This window comes from Falco naumanni, chromosome 7, assembly GCF_017639655.2.
Source record: "Falco naumanni isolate bFalNau1 chromosome 7, bFalNau1.pat, whole genome shotgun sequence".
NCBI lineage: Eukaryota > Metazoa > Chordata > Aves > Falconiformes > Falconidae > Falco > Falco naumanni.
Window position 1 is genome coordinate 37,214,212 of NC_054060.1, and position 14,518 is coordinate 37,228,729.

The following is a 14,518-nucleotide window of genomic DNA, read 5'->3' on the forward strand; positions in this document are numbered from 1 at the left end:
TCTTAAAAAGCTTCAGAGTTAAGGAAGAATGAAATAGCCTCAAATAAGGTACTTTATATTTAGTGTATTTATGGTTGCTGTCATGCACCTTTAGAAAGTATTATGGGGTCTATTCATCTGTCTGTGTGTTTAAGTGATGAAATGTGTCTGTGATCTGCTGGTACAGACTGGTTTTTGCTATCAGAAGTTATGCAGGTAAAGCTCTGTGTTTCACAGGTAAAGCTTTGTGTTTACGAGTAATTTTTCTGTGAACTGGTACTTTCCCATAATGAAATGGCTGGCTGAGAGTGCAGCTTTCCCTGAGTTAAACAAGACCGTCAGTATCCTGGAAGATTTTCCCTGGAAGTTTTTCAGCACTGCAGAGATGGAGAGGTCCCTTGGAAGCTCTTCCTGCTGATACATAAGAGAAGCTGCCGAGAGCTCTTTGCCATGTGTTTTTGTAACTCTCATAATCTGTAAACCACACTGGTGTGGTCAGAAGTATGGCTGACACGGAAAGGAGTGTTTGTGAGCTTGTGACTGGGCTAGTTGCAGTTTCACAGAAGAAAAACAGCTTTATCTCTCTAATCCTTCTACTGGCAGGCAGGCCATGAAAAATGAAGGTAAGACACTGTACCTATTTATTGCTTAATTTTTTCCCATAAATTTTGACCTTGTGGTTAAAAACCCCAACAAAATCCAGTAATTCTCAAATGTAAACAAGTAGAAAAATAATACTGCAGAGTGCAAGAGCTTGTATCCAAACCCTAAATATGTTAACACAGCTGCACGTCATGTGACCCACCACAGTTCTGACACAAAAGTATGTGAAATGTTTGCAAATGTCTAAAATACTGCAAATTTCTGATGATCCCCTAATTGAACAAGAGCAATGAAACTGTTAAAAATCCAAATGGAATGAATGAAGAGTTGTGCTGAAATTATGTAAACAACCCTTTTCCTTAGCTAATATTTAAAAGCTCTGACTAAAGCCCTCCCACAATAATGCTGTGCAAGCTAAGGATCTTGCAATCCTTGCTGAATGTATTACTCTGCCTGAGAGTGATCCAGCTGTGTGTTAAGGCATTCTCATGATCTTCTCGGGTGTTTGGGGGGAGGTCAGTGTGTCGCAGTTCAGTGGGAGGCAATCTCTTCAGATGGCACTGCACATCGAACGTAGCACGAAACAAGAAATACTACGGCTGCATCAGTGTGGTAGTGTAACTAGCATAATTGTTGTTGCTGGTTACCCTAGTAGCTTGTCTGTCTTCATCCAGTATATTCTGAATGTAGCTCAATGAGTGAAGCTGTTTGTGACTCCTGGGCAATGGCTGAAGTTCTGCTCACTCCTGGTCTTGTATTGGGTGCTGTGAACTATTCCCTCAGCCGTAGCTGGGTTCCTGTGGTAGGTAAAGCAGTGGTGAGAATACCAGCTGCACGTGCAAAGTTTGGAAATTAAAATTCGCCCTCAGCCAAGAAGCTAACCAGCAAATCTCGAATGCCTAAAGTGAAGTGAAAAGCACATTAGAAGTCACAAAAACATGGCAGAAAACAACAAGAATTGCTTATAGAAGTATTAGTGGAATTTACTCAGTCATAAATGTTATGTGCATGCCAGGTCTTTCAAAGCCCTAGGTTTTTTTCATTTAGTTACTGTTTAGTAATAAACCTAATAAACCTCTGCAAATAGCTACTTGCCCCAGGGCAATAGATGCAGGCTTCAACTATAATGATAATTGCAGGAGTTTATCAGTTAAGGCTGCACAAAAAAAGAGAACAAAGGAAATTAATGTGTCTTCAGTAACATTTTAAAAATAATTTTAATCCCATGCAGTTTGAAAAGCAATGTTTCCATGTATTAGTAATTTTAAACAAAAAATAACACTACTTTCACTTTTTTCCATGTTTTTCTTTCTTACCTCCACTACTTGAGTAAAAATGGAATTTCTTTTTCTAATCCAGTTCCCCATTTTTTAAAAGGTATTTTGTGAAGAAAACTTTTCTACTTTGTAAAATTTCTATTTGTTGTACTTCTAACCTGTGATGCTGAAAGTAGGCTGTCACCTACTAGCTATTTGTCACATTCAAAGAAAATGTTGCCAAAATATATGGCTGTTAGTTATTCAGCAAATGTGAGTGACTAGTATTACCTGAAGATGTTAAATATTGTTTCTATCTCATATTAGAAAACATTGCTTCTGATAAATATGTTTACTATATGTTTTCCCATTGCTCTTACTGTCAGTGTTCAGAAAATGTGTAGATGTGCTGCTTAGGGACATGGTTTAGTGGTGGACTCGGCAGTCCTGGGTTAACGGTTGAATGTGATGATCTCAAAGGTCTTTTCCAACCTAAATGATTCTGATTCTGCGATTCTATGATTATGGCATCTCTATTGATGTATAATGCTTACCAAAGAGAAGGGCCATTCATTCACAAACCTGCATGAATTCAGACATTGGAAACTAAATTTTGGCTTGTCCAGCAGCTTCCTTGTGCAAATATTGTCAAGATGCAGAAACGGGCATAGACTCTAGAAATGAATGGGAATGGTGTGATTTTCTCCAGGAATTTTTTGTAAATCAGGCAGCTGATCTTCTGAGCTGCGGTGCCTTGAAGCTTCAGGCATATAGGCATTTTCAAGTACGTATACTGCCACAAGTATATGTGTGATTGACTGTATTCATAGCATGTAATAATTTGTGTCTAGAAGAACTTGGTATTACATTTACCAGACTTTTTGCTTTCCTAGACAACAGGACATTTGTGTTTGAAGAACTGTTCTGTCTCCAGGCTTAGTGTACATCTTCTGGGACAATAAGAGAAAAATTTGTGTTCTCAAAGGTCACTTATGGCATTGAGCAAATCATCTGGGGTAAATTGATCCTTATCTACCAGAAAATTTAATCTGGGAAAAATGCTGGTGGTGATGGGAAGGATGAAGACCTCACCAGGGGTAGGTTTCTCTTCTACCTCCTCTCTTGTGGTTGAAGTCATTCATCTGCAACGGTGGATGCCGTGGTTTAATTCTGTCCTCTGCTCTGGAGATTTAGATCCTGCTGTCCTGTCTCTTAGGACAGGACATGAGCAATTAGCAGCAGTGAGGTGTACTGCAGTGTGTTCTATCTGGAACCTGTCCAATAAGCCACTTTGTACTACTTCAGTAACAGTTGAGAGTCAGTGAGCAGTGGAGTAAGGATGGCTCTCCGACCTGACGTTAATGGTACTCACTTTGGAAGCTGGGACAAATCCCAGTATAGTCAACACAGTGGCAAAGGAACTTGGTCAGTATAGCAGAGTGAATTGTATATAAAAAGTAAGAGAAAAATCCTTTTGCAACATTTTTGTAAATTTTGTCTTGCATTTCCTTGCCTTTTCAGTTAGCATTTGCCAACTGTTTGCATTTTCAAAAAATGTTTCCTCTTGAGACCTATGGAACGTTTCATGTTAAACCAAGTACAGTGGGCTGGGTGGGGATGGTAGTGGTTTTGGTGTGGAAACCTGGAAAAATTATGAATTCGGTTCAGTTTGAACCAACATTCTTTTTCAACTGTTTGGCTTGGCAGCTGAACTGAAAAAAGTTATTTGCACAGCCCTAAGCTCTCCTTTGCAGTTGGACCCCTGCGTTTTACTAGGAAAATTGTAGCGTAGTCCCTGGAGCTGTTCATCCATGGCACAGAGGCATGGAATGGAAATCCCACTAAAATGCAGGGTTGTCTGAAGTTTTTGGAAGTGGAGGAGCTCTAAAAAGGGATTAAATGATGGCATCCACAGTGTCTGTACTACTGGACTCTCCAAAGACACATAGTTGTTTTCCAAGATTCCCTCTGTCATTTGCGTGTTAAAAAGATACCGCTGATGCACATCCTTATGGGAAATGTTAGAAAGAGGAGAGCTCTTGACTTGTGTACATTGTTAGCTGGGAACAGAGACATTCCTTTTTCTAACTTCTTCATTCCATGATGTAATGAGGGCATTTTAAACCAGGACAAGCAAATTGCAAGTGCCAAGCTTTTTCCTGGATGCTGCTTATGATCAAACAGACCCATCCATGCTTTTAAATACCTCATAATTAAACATGCAAAAATGAAGACTTAATTTGAACATGTAAATTAATCACATGTTGTAACAATTGAAATTCATAACTGAACATCCATTAGCAGACAACGCTGTTCCTCATTCTTTTGTTTACATGTTTATGGTAATCACGCAATAGGATTTATGGTGCATGTCACCCTTTGAAAACTAATTCTGCATCAACTTAGGAGATGTGTTCCCTTGTCTATTGTATAGCTTTGCTCTATAAATGCAAATAATTGCAAATTAAGCCCCAGATGTCTAAAGAGCAGCAGGAGTGACCATTGTTTGATGTATGATGCACATGATGTCATTTCTGTGTCACTCCTCTAGGGGTTAAATGAGTTTCATGTTTTGGACATCTTAGGAAAATAATAAACAACGAAGCTCATCCAAAAAACATCTGCTGATATTTTTTTTTGGTTGTTAAATAGAAGACAAAGATATTTAAAATGTGGTTTTAATCACCTGCTAAGAAAATGTTTACATAAAAAAACATTTTTTCGTCCTGAAAAACTGTGAATTTACCTTCTGCAGCAATTTAGAAAAAGCCAGAATTTATCCACAATGTGTATTTAGCAAGTAAAAAACCTAGTTGCTATGGTGGGCTAACTTAAATATAGCTTGAGAATGAGGTCAGTGGAGCGAACGCAGTTTGTACCCCTCAGAGCTAATGTGTATGCACATTACCTTAAAGAAATTTACCCAATGGATGTCTGTATTTGCCTGTGTATTTCAGTGCATGTGCATGACAGGCCACGACGCTTTCCCTGACAGGCATTTGTGAAAGGAATGTTCCTTTCACATTTGCATTTCTGTTGAACACCAGCAGCACTTCTATTGATAGGAGTAGAGTTTACTTGACTCTGCTGGGGTCAGAACTCACTGTAGGGCTTGGGCTCTTCATCATGTAATGTGGAGCCTGGTCAGTAAAGTCTCTTCATTAATTTGGATCAGGCCTTGGAATTCCTCTCTGTCAGCTAGTGCTTACTCAGCTGAAAATACTGCCTTGGGCTTTCTCACCCATGCAGGAGAAGGTTGCCACAACTGAACCTCTTCTCTGGTGTTATTGTATAAATCCAGCTTGATGCTCAACATCCCGCTTCTTAATGTGCTACGCATCTGTCTCACTGTTGGCTTCGTGCCATCTTCATGTTACACCTCCCAGTAAGTCAGCTGCTTCCACTCCGTTGTTTTGTTAATCCCTTTTAAATAACTACTTTTTTATAGTGCTACTTACAGGAAATACCACTTCAGTAATGCCTCTGAATGCCTAAAACGTTGCCATATGCATCTTAAACTTAAAGAACCCTATCTCGCCCTATTCTGTATAGTAGCCTCAGACCTACAGACACTGCAGTGAATTGTGATGAAAATATGGAGGAAATTTTAAAGAAAAGCCTCTCAACTTCTTGCACACAAAGTACTTAACTCTGTTAAGGGAAGCACTTGGACGTACACCAGAACTTGGACTGATCAGTTATTAAACGGGGGCCTAGATAATGAGGGGGAGCTACACCAGGACAAAGTGTACTGTGTGAAGGTAGGTAAGTATAAAAATGCAGCAAAGTAGCTTCGTGATAATTAGTGGAAAGGAGATCACAGCCTGTCTTTCTGTCCTACACAAACCTCTTGTTTATTATTGTGGCCTGACAGCATATGGCTCTGAGTTTTTAATGGACTAGTACCATTTCTCAGTTGTTTTTGCTTTCTCTTTTCTCACAGTAAGATGTGACTTAAATTCCTAAACTCAAAACCCCCAAAAATTCAACCCACAAGCCCCAGTGGTATTTGAAGTTTATGTATTCTTTAACCAAAGGGCTTTACATAACCAGATACTGGTACATTCTTTAGTGAAATTCTTGAAGCTTTGGTCTTAACCGCTGCTTCTTGCAGTGATGTGCTTGAAAAAATGTGAACTATGTAGCTGTACCGGAGGGCTGTGTGGTTGAGGTATGTCCTTTTTCTCAAAGTGACAGACTGGTGTCAAGGTCTAGATTGAGGCAGGGTCCTGGCTCCAGCTTGAACGGTCCTGTGATGACATCAGAATTTTGACATCTACATTTAAACATTTTTTTGTTGTTGTTATTGTCATTATTGCAGAGAAAAGCTGAAGATTTGGAATGAATTAATCCACTACAGAGATATCTGCTGGAGTAAGCAGAGAACTTTAAAGTTTTGTGAGCTGGGAATTGCCTCATTCATTTTTCATAGGTTATTAATTCTGAAACCTTTGCACTGCCTGCAGCGGTGGACTTGGATGTGTATGGGAGAAGTTCTCCAGACTGTGGGCAAGGAGACTTGATTTCTGAGAGAACAAAAAGGAACAATAAAGCAAAATCCTTGTTGGAAGGAGAGATATAAAAGTGCTTAAAGAGGCTTGGGAGAGAAAGAAACACGTAAATGGTTCACAAGGCTGGAGTTAAACAAAACTAAGCAGGATTTAGAAATGTACTCAGAAGAAATAATCCTGAAAAGGAAGAGAACAACCTCCCTTTCCACCCAAAATCAAAAAGGAACACTATTAAAATGTTCTTAAAGTATTTAGTTTCTTTTAATAACACTCATAATACATTGGGCAGTCCAACATGAGTCTGTGTGTATTGGCAAAGCATAGTAGCCTTTTGGATATTTAATCTTCATCTAAGTGTGTTTCATATCTATGTGTGATAAACCTCATTTGCTAAATATGGGAGGTTGATCTACTCTATAACACAGCAGTTGCGTTTCAGGTACTAAACCAAAATGATATAAAGGTCTCAGGCTTCTTGGCTTTTAGTTGACTTGTGTTTTATTCTGAAGTGTGATGTTAATGAGAAATCTCGTTGTCAGGAGCCTTTTATTGAAATATTTCTGAAACTTTGTAATTGCTTTTCTTCTAAATCATCTGTGTTATCTGGATTGCCATTCAGTTTACTATGGACAACTACTGGGAGCACCCAGAAATAAAATCAAAGATTGAGTCTTTCTTTCCCATATCTTTGACAATATTCTTGTTCAGATATCTTGAACAAGAACATCATCAAGAAACACAGGGCTCAACAGCCAGAGTCTAGAGCAAACTAATCTGGCAGTGGATCCTTTGTGGCTTTAGGCAGACAAGGCACATGATTTTCAATCTCAGTTTCCCTTTCTGTAATATAGAGTGATGAGAGTAATTTCACTCCTATCTGACAAAATATTTTAATTGCTATAGACAGATGAAATGGTATGGAAATAGACTTAATGAGGATTGTTCAAAATCAGAGCATATCCATCATTCATCATTTAATTGTTTCAATTTTTATTTTTATTTTATTTTTATTTTTTTTTAATGAAGGAACTCAGTTTATAATTGAAGAGACCAAAACATTTAAAGGTTGGATTTGTATTCGGAGACTATTCTGAATTTCAAGAAAACTACCCCCCCACTGATTCATTATGAGAAATATTCTAAAGGCTTTCCAAAAGTTTTGTCTTTATGCAGAACCACAGTCTGTTTATTTCTTCATGCCAAAGATGAGGTTTGGCACAGGATTGTCCCATACCCTTGCCAAAAGCTCTCCTAAGAGCTCACTCAGTTAGTTTATATTACTACTTTTGAAAAAGGAAACATTAAAGAAACCATACTTTAATACAGTATAAAGGTCCTCTGAAGGCTGAAAATGCCTCCCTCTGGCCCCACCTCACTGCAAAGGGCTAGGGGAAGTGAGGGAAAAAGGAGTCCTACAGTCAAAGAGCTGCCTCTGTGTGAGGCCTGGGAGCTAGGACAGCTTTGCTCTAACCCTTATTTCCCTGCAGACTCTGTTTTCAAAATTTGTTTCTAAGTCTGGTTGCCCAAGTCGAGACAACCATGGCTTCATTTTCAGCATGTCTGGGCACTCTTAGCACCTGTTGATTTTTCTGTGACTGTTCAAGGAAAGAAAGACCTAGGTTGCCTCCTGCCAGTCTCCCAAACTACTGCAAGTGCACAGAGTACCCAGTGCCTTGGTCTGTCCCTGTCTCTCCCACTGTGACGACGAGCACTAGTGCATTGCCTCTGCAGCTTCTATGGAAAGTTGCAAATGTCCAACTTGCCCTTTCGTTGCCCTTGAAGTAGTATAACCTCCAGCTGGTGTCTGGAACCCCGGGCCTTTCCCTGATATCTGGAATGACACACCAGGCATATTCTCTAACTTTTGACTCGATATGGCATGGTCCTGCATACTGGGGAAAAAGAGGCTTGAAGGATCTGCCGAACTGTGCTGCAGGGAGACGGCTGTTGACTAAACTGTTTCATCTAAATGCAGAGGCTTAATATTTTTACACTTCTATGAAGTCTTCAAGTTAGAGTTAATACATAATTGAAACATAGAAGGCTATTCTCATAGAAATGCCGGATTCTGTAGCTATACTATGCAGAGTTGAGAGAGTATTTCAGGTGATTGTAAAGACTTATGTATTGTAAAAGAAAAATGCGTGTCTCTGTGTATCTGTGAATCCGTCTATCCATCCATTTATCCATCCAGCAGAACTCAGATTGTACTTTTAGAAAGTGAAGCCAGATAAAGCTGTCACCCAGCTGAATATCTCCATCCTTCTGGAGTTGTCCATTCAGCCCATTCATTGTCTACAGGCTGCATGGGCCAGGCATAGCTGGCTGTCAGAGAGAACTCAGCTAAGGCATGTAAGACACATTTTTTCCATTTGAGTTCCCCACAATAAAATGGCAGCCAAAATTTCTGCATTTAATTTTCAAATATGCTTTATCTTTTTTTCTTTTTTTTTTTTTTTTTTTTTTTTTTTAATGAAACTACCACATCCAGAATTTCTTGTTCAACCACAATGTCTTTTCCTCCTAGGGATCAGTCCAAAGAATTTCCGTTAGGTGGCCGAATACCTAAGTGTTAGGGGTGCATATGCAAAACTTACAGATTAAATTTGAGTCTTGCATGGATGGGATCCTTTTTTCTGCAAGCATATTTGTCTTTGAGACCTGTCAGAGTGGCACTGGTGTGGGTCAAGCTCCAGGGTCAGGGCCTTGAAGACTTTTTAGTGAAAGCTATCACTTGAATTACAAGGCATTTCTAGTACGATATGAAAATGAAACCATGCTGAAAATTCTTAAAGTACTCATAGGGGGAGTTATTTTATAACCTGCAATTATTCTCAATATTTGTGTTTCTGGAGAGAATAAATGTGGAAGTCTTCAGTGGGTTGATCCTCCTATCATAACTTCACACTGATACTCGGATGGCAGTCCTTGAAGAATTAATCCTTTTTCTCTGCTGTAAATAGATATTTTGTTTAGCTAACCTGCTGGAGGATTTAAAAGGAAATCAACATGTTCTGTAGACTCAAAGATTGAGGACTGTTTATTTGTACATCCTGACCTCCTGCATATTACAGGCTAAAAAATATTGCTCTGTCACATCCGCATTGAGACCAAGTCCTTCAATGTTTCATTAAAGTGTTAACTGTAAACGCAAACTTGCAAGCATAAATTCTTTCCTACCATTGTTCTTTTTGAAAAACTGTGATTCCCTGAGCTCAGAATGAAGTCTCCTTTCCTATGGCACTGGATTATCTATTTTTTTAACAAGGCACAAGCTCCAGTTGGAGCTTTTCTGGTGGCTAGGAAATTCCTTATGGTTCAATACTAATGGACACTGAATCCTAGTAGGTTGTGTTCGCATTGAAGCCTTTCATTTATTGGGAGCACTATTAAGGCCAATCCTGTTCACCCATCCAACTCTTTCCCCACATTGTGTTAAGAATTTAATTGTTTTTGAGGTGTCTGCTTTTAGCAGCACTGTGTTAGGAATTTAACTATGTTTGAGGTGTCCGCTTTTATCAGATATGGTTGAAATTGGTGATTGTGTCCAAAAAATTATTGAAGGGGTAATATGCATGTGACCACTCATGCAGGCAAAGCTTGACTGCCTAAGACTTGTTTCCCTAGGAAATCTGGCAGCTATGCTGCCAGAGCTGTCTGAACTCCTGTGCATTTTTATTGTTGTATTCTTACCGTTCACTTAAGAAGGAGAGATAAGAGAGTTTTATCAAATGTGAAACAGCATTCCAAGAGGATATCAACAATGACCAATGGTCTAATTTCTTTCTGATATTCTGCCTGGTTCTAGGGTGGCTTGCAACATGGTGGGTCTATTAAAAATATGTTTAAAGTACACTAGAGTTAGTATCTAGTTTAATTTTTGTCATATTTTCAAAGTAGTTTGTCATGTCAACAGCGAATAAGCAGGATGCAAATGAAATGTTGAGGGTCTGTTTGCCTTCACTTCTGTTTGTATTTGCTATATCTGAAGATGCTCCTAGATTTTGTTGCAATAATACTTTTCATTTAGAAATTTGGACCTCCTCTGATGTGAGTCCAAAACATTTCCATTTCTAAGTGCAAAAAGTTGATCCCTATGTAATTATAAATTGGTGCCAGCTTCTAACCACACTACCTTACCTACCCTAGTCCTTTGGAAATGTTTTACTTGCAACAACTTTATATACCAAACATGTTTGTTTAATAAAAATGTTGTTATGATAACTATAAACAACATATTTTTTATATGACTAATGTTTTCATGAAGTTGGTTTCATTTTCACAGGTCACTGCTTCCTTTTCCAGCCTCACAAACAATTTTCTCAATCATCTTGGGCACTGAGCTGGTGCCTCAGCACTTGGATCTGTGTCCTATGATTTGATCTTCTTTTCAGAGTGCTCTTCTGTTTTTCCCTGACCATTTGCTGTTTTTCTGACTTTTTTTTTCTTCTTCTGCCACTTCATGACAGTTTTTCTTCATGATATGCTGTTAAAAGAGGTGAGATATCTGGAAAAAAATTAGACTTAGTGTGAAAAAAAAAAGTAGCTGACCAATAAGCTACCTAGAAAGTAAGTGATTTTTCTTTTTCTAATGTCTTGTGTGTGTGTGTGTTGCTATCTTAAAATCTACATTCATTACTTTATCTACAACAGAAGGCATATTTTGTAAATTACCTTAAACATGCTATCAAACTGTAATTATTCATGAATAGTCTCTTTTTATTGTTAATGATATGCATCACACTAAGAGAGTTTGATATACTGATTATAAGAATAAAGTTCATCTGAGGTAACAGAGTTTATTCCTTTCTCAGGCATCCAGCCTGGATCTCAGCTGCAAAGTAAGTACCTCTCCACATCTCATTACCAAAATAGCAACCTTCTTAATCCTTTGCTGTGAAGAACAAAGGTTCGATTCAGTCTCTGGAGCAGAAATAGGATCTTATTAATGCACTGGCAACTACAGTGTTGTTATTTTTGTTAGAAAAGGGAGAAACAGGAATTTGCTGATATATGTTAGATTAAGGGCTGTTATTGTTTTGAGATTAATTGGATTGTTAGTTGGGCCTTTCCAATGGCAGTTGAAAATCTACAAAATATCTTGTAATTTAACGTTCTGAATGAGTTCAGGAGCAAATCTTGCAAATTCACTTCAATTCTTTGTACCTGTTCTGGAAAAATCACCCAGGGTATCAGTTAAATGGTGCATTGCTTACTGCACGAGTGGTGAAACTGGGAGGAAAGTTCTTCCGTTGCTCTTGCCTGGAGTGCTGGTCTTCCTGAGCTCAATCCACTTGCTGTCCAGTGGATCAAAGCTGAGAGCCAAGGCTCCAGCGAGGTACCTAGTGCTCAACCTTTGCAGAGCACTGACTCAGAAGAGGTCTATGCATGTGCTGATTGTCCAGGCTTGAACATGTTACAACTGACGTATGAATTCACATTTTGAAGCATTGGAGCTCTGATGGTGTTTTATGGAGTCTTTTCTTTCTTTTGAAAGATTTTCTGTCATGTAGTGTTGGTCTGCAGTGGACTCTGGAATTTGGGATCCCTGTGGAGTAGGCTCTCTATGCCTCTGGCAGCTCATCAGGATAAAGTTGAAATTAGGATTGCAGAGAAGAGCCAGAGGAATTCCACTTGGTGAATTAAATGTTATTGAGCTTGAGGACCTGGAAAAGGGTGAGGGAAGGATCTGGGTGAGCTCCCAAATTGGTATGAATGACTGGCAGAGAAGGTATTGCTTAAAGCAAAAATAAATGCAGTGTAACTGAGCCGTTGAGACCAGCAAACTGTTTCTGGAAATGACTGGTGCTTGATAATTCTTAGTGATAGGCAAATGCCATACTCCAAAATATGTGTGGTCCATTGTGCAATTCTGTGTGGGTGTGGATCTTTGCAGGTTATTGGCCTATGCCCTCTGGCACAAAATGTGTTTGCATAAGTCTTAGCATGTAGAACTTTGGGTGTTTATCTTCATGTGTATGTGAAAGGTTCAGGGTTAAGCGAGGGAGAACTATCCCAGAAACTGAGGTCAGCAGAAGCATTCTGGAAAACTGTTCCCAGGCCTGAGTACCGTCACAGAAAATGAAGACCAGTAAGATGGCATTCACAGTGAACCTCAGTTCTCTGCTTCTGTTCCTCATGGTTAGGGCAAAGCCTGTGTTTGGCCTCCAGGAGATAGGACAGAGATATATCTGTTGACAGAGTATGTAAGCTATAGACTTGTGGCTTGAGTGTGTGGACTTTTATGTGTGAGTTAGAAGAGATTTCTGAGCATAGTCTAAGGCAATTAAGTTGTATTAATTGCTGTTTTATCCTGATTGTATATATCCCCAGAAGATTTTAAGTATCAGGTTTTGATAAAACAGGAATGTTTTGAATGCCAGTAGGAAATTTGCGGCCAAGCCTGTTCTCTGTTATACCACTGTAAAGCTGGGATAATTGTATTGACTTCTGAGTGGCAGTGGTAGAACTTGAGTAGGACTGGACATGCGAGAGGAAGCTGTGAGTGTTGCGTGAGTGCGCCTTGGGCAGTGAAACAGCTGACTGAAGAAACAGCTCATGTACTGCTCTCATTTCCCCTTGATGGTTTCCAGCTGTCCTCTTATCCCTGGCATATGAAATGACATTAATTAGTTTCAGCTTATGAAAATAAGTGAGAGGCAGTGTGTGTTACACACCTTATAGTGCTGCACATAAACAATGTGCTACATACAACAAACTGTGATCACAGATGCTGAGTGACGTAGTTATTTGGTTATTAAGCCAGGAGCTGAGCAAAGAGAAAGTTCCTTTGGCAAAGTAGTCATAGGCTAGATGGTTTCTCAGACTGTGCAACAGAGGAAGATGTGCTTACATGCAGGAGAGCAGTGTATATTGCACTTGGACCACAAATGAGAGTGTCACAGACTTTGATCATCACAGGTCTTTCAGTATTGACTGAGGCAGGAGAAAGGAAAGATCTAAATAGGACAGTAAATAAAGAAGGGCAGTATGGCTATTTTCCCCGACCAGTAAGCACATATTTGTAGAGTATTAACAGCTTTGGTTGTTTTGTTTTTACAATTTTTACACATTTTTTGATTAGGAACCCTAGATTGCTTCCTCAAAGAGCATGAAGAATAAATATATATAAAATGTATTTGAAGAGTTTGCACACCTGGATTTTCCCAGCCCTTAGTATATCGTCTTCATGTGGGACTGAATGAGTGATATTTTTATGCTGCTGCAGCAAGAGCTGATACTGCCTTGCTGCCCAGGTTGGTAGGAAAGTATTATTAGAAATTGACTGAGATCAAGAGATGCAGAAGAAAACACATTAAGGCAGGCATGGAAATCACAATGTCTTAACACCACTGTGGGTCCCAAAGGCTAGAAAGATTTTACTGAATTGGATGAGCTGCTGCAGGCTCTGTCTAAAGCAAACTGGAAATTATAAACTCAAATTTAAGTGAATGTTAGAGACTTAGTGGACAAGGCTATGCAAAAGTTGGAATATGTGTGCAGGCTGCAGTCATGATGGAAGAGTTCCTGTGCAAAGGAGAAGCTGGCATTGACAGGTTGGTGTTGCCCAGCTAGAAATGTATAACCCAGGAGAAACTATCCCTGTGATGTAAAAATATGAATAATAAATGAACTACAAATACTACTGTGGACAATAATGAACCTGAACAAATATACTACTGAAATACCAATGTCTGATTACTAAGATTATTTGGTAAATGAATGACCTATTGGGGTCATCCAACAACAAAATCAGATGAACTGCGATTTAAATGTCAAATAGTTTCTTTTGGTTTAGATCATAGAATGTAACCATGATGAAGCTCTTACTATAACAGGAGGGAATTTGTCCTGGTTGTGTGTGGACAGTGGAGGAGAAAACAGAGAAGAAACCAGAAAACCTGTTTGGAAGGGTAGGGGGAACTCTTAGCTTATATGAATTTTCTCTGTTTTACGCTTAACTCCTGATGCCAGCTGAGATGAGAAGTGCTGCAGATACTCAACTGGGTAGTTTCCACTTAATTTAGTGCATTAGCCTAGTGATCCACTGGGTGGAGACGGCAGACAAACTTCCTCTGAGATGTTTTACTATAAAAACGATGGGTGGAAAGTAGCCCAAGATCTAGAAAAGTAAGAAAGAGACATGGTGGAACTGCGCAGGAGGCTGAG

General features: G+C 39.2%; 1 long non-coding RNA gene across 2 annotated transcripts in view; it reads left to right on the forward strand.

The window, feature by feature from the left end:
- The window catches only part of LOC121091759, a 166,996-nt gene that overhangs the window by 89,370 nt on the left and 63,108 nt on the right, over positions 1-14,518 (forward strand). Inside the window, exon 4 of one of the 2 annotated variants that reach the window (XR_005829031.1) lies at positions 11,164-11,190. The exons of the other annotated variant lie outside the window; for it this stretch is intronic. This is a non-coding gene — a long non-coding RNA (uncharacterized LOC121091759). The remainder of the gene's footprint in view (positions 1-11,163; positions 11,191-14,518) is intronic. 2 annotated transcript variants of the gene reach the window in all.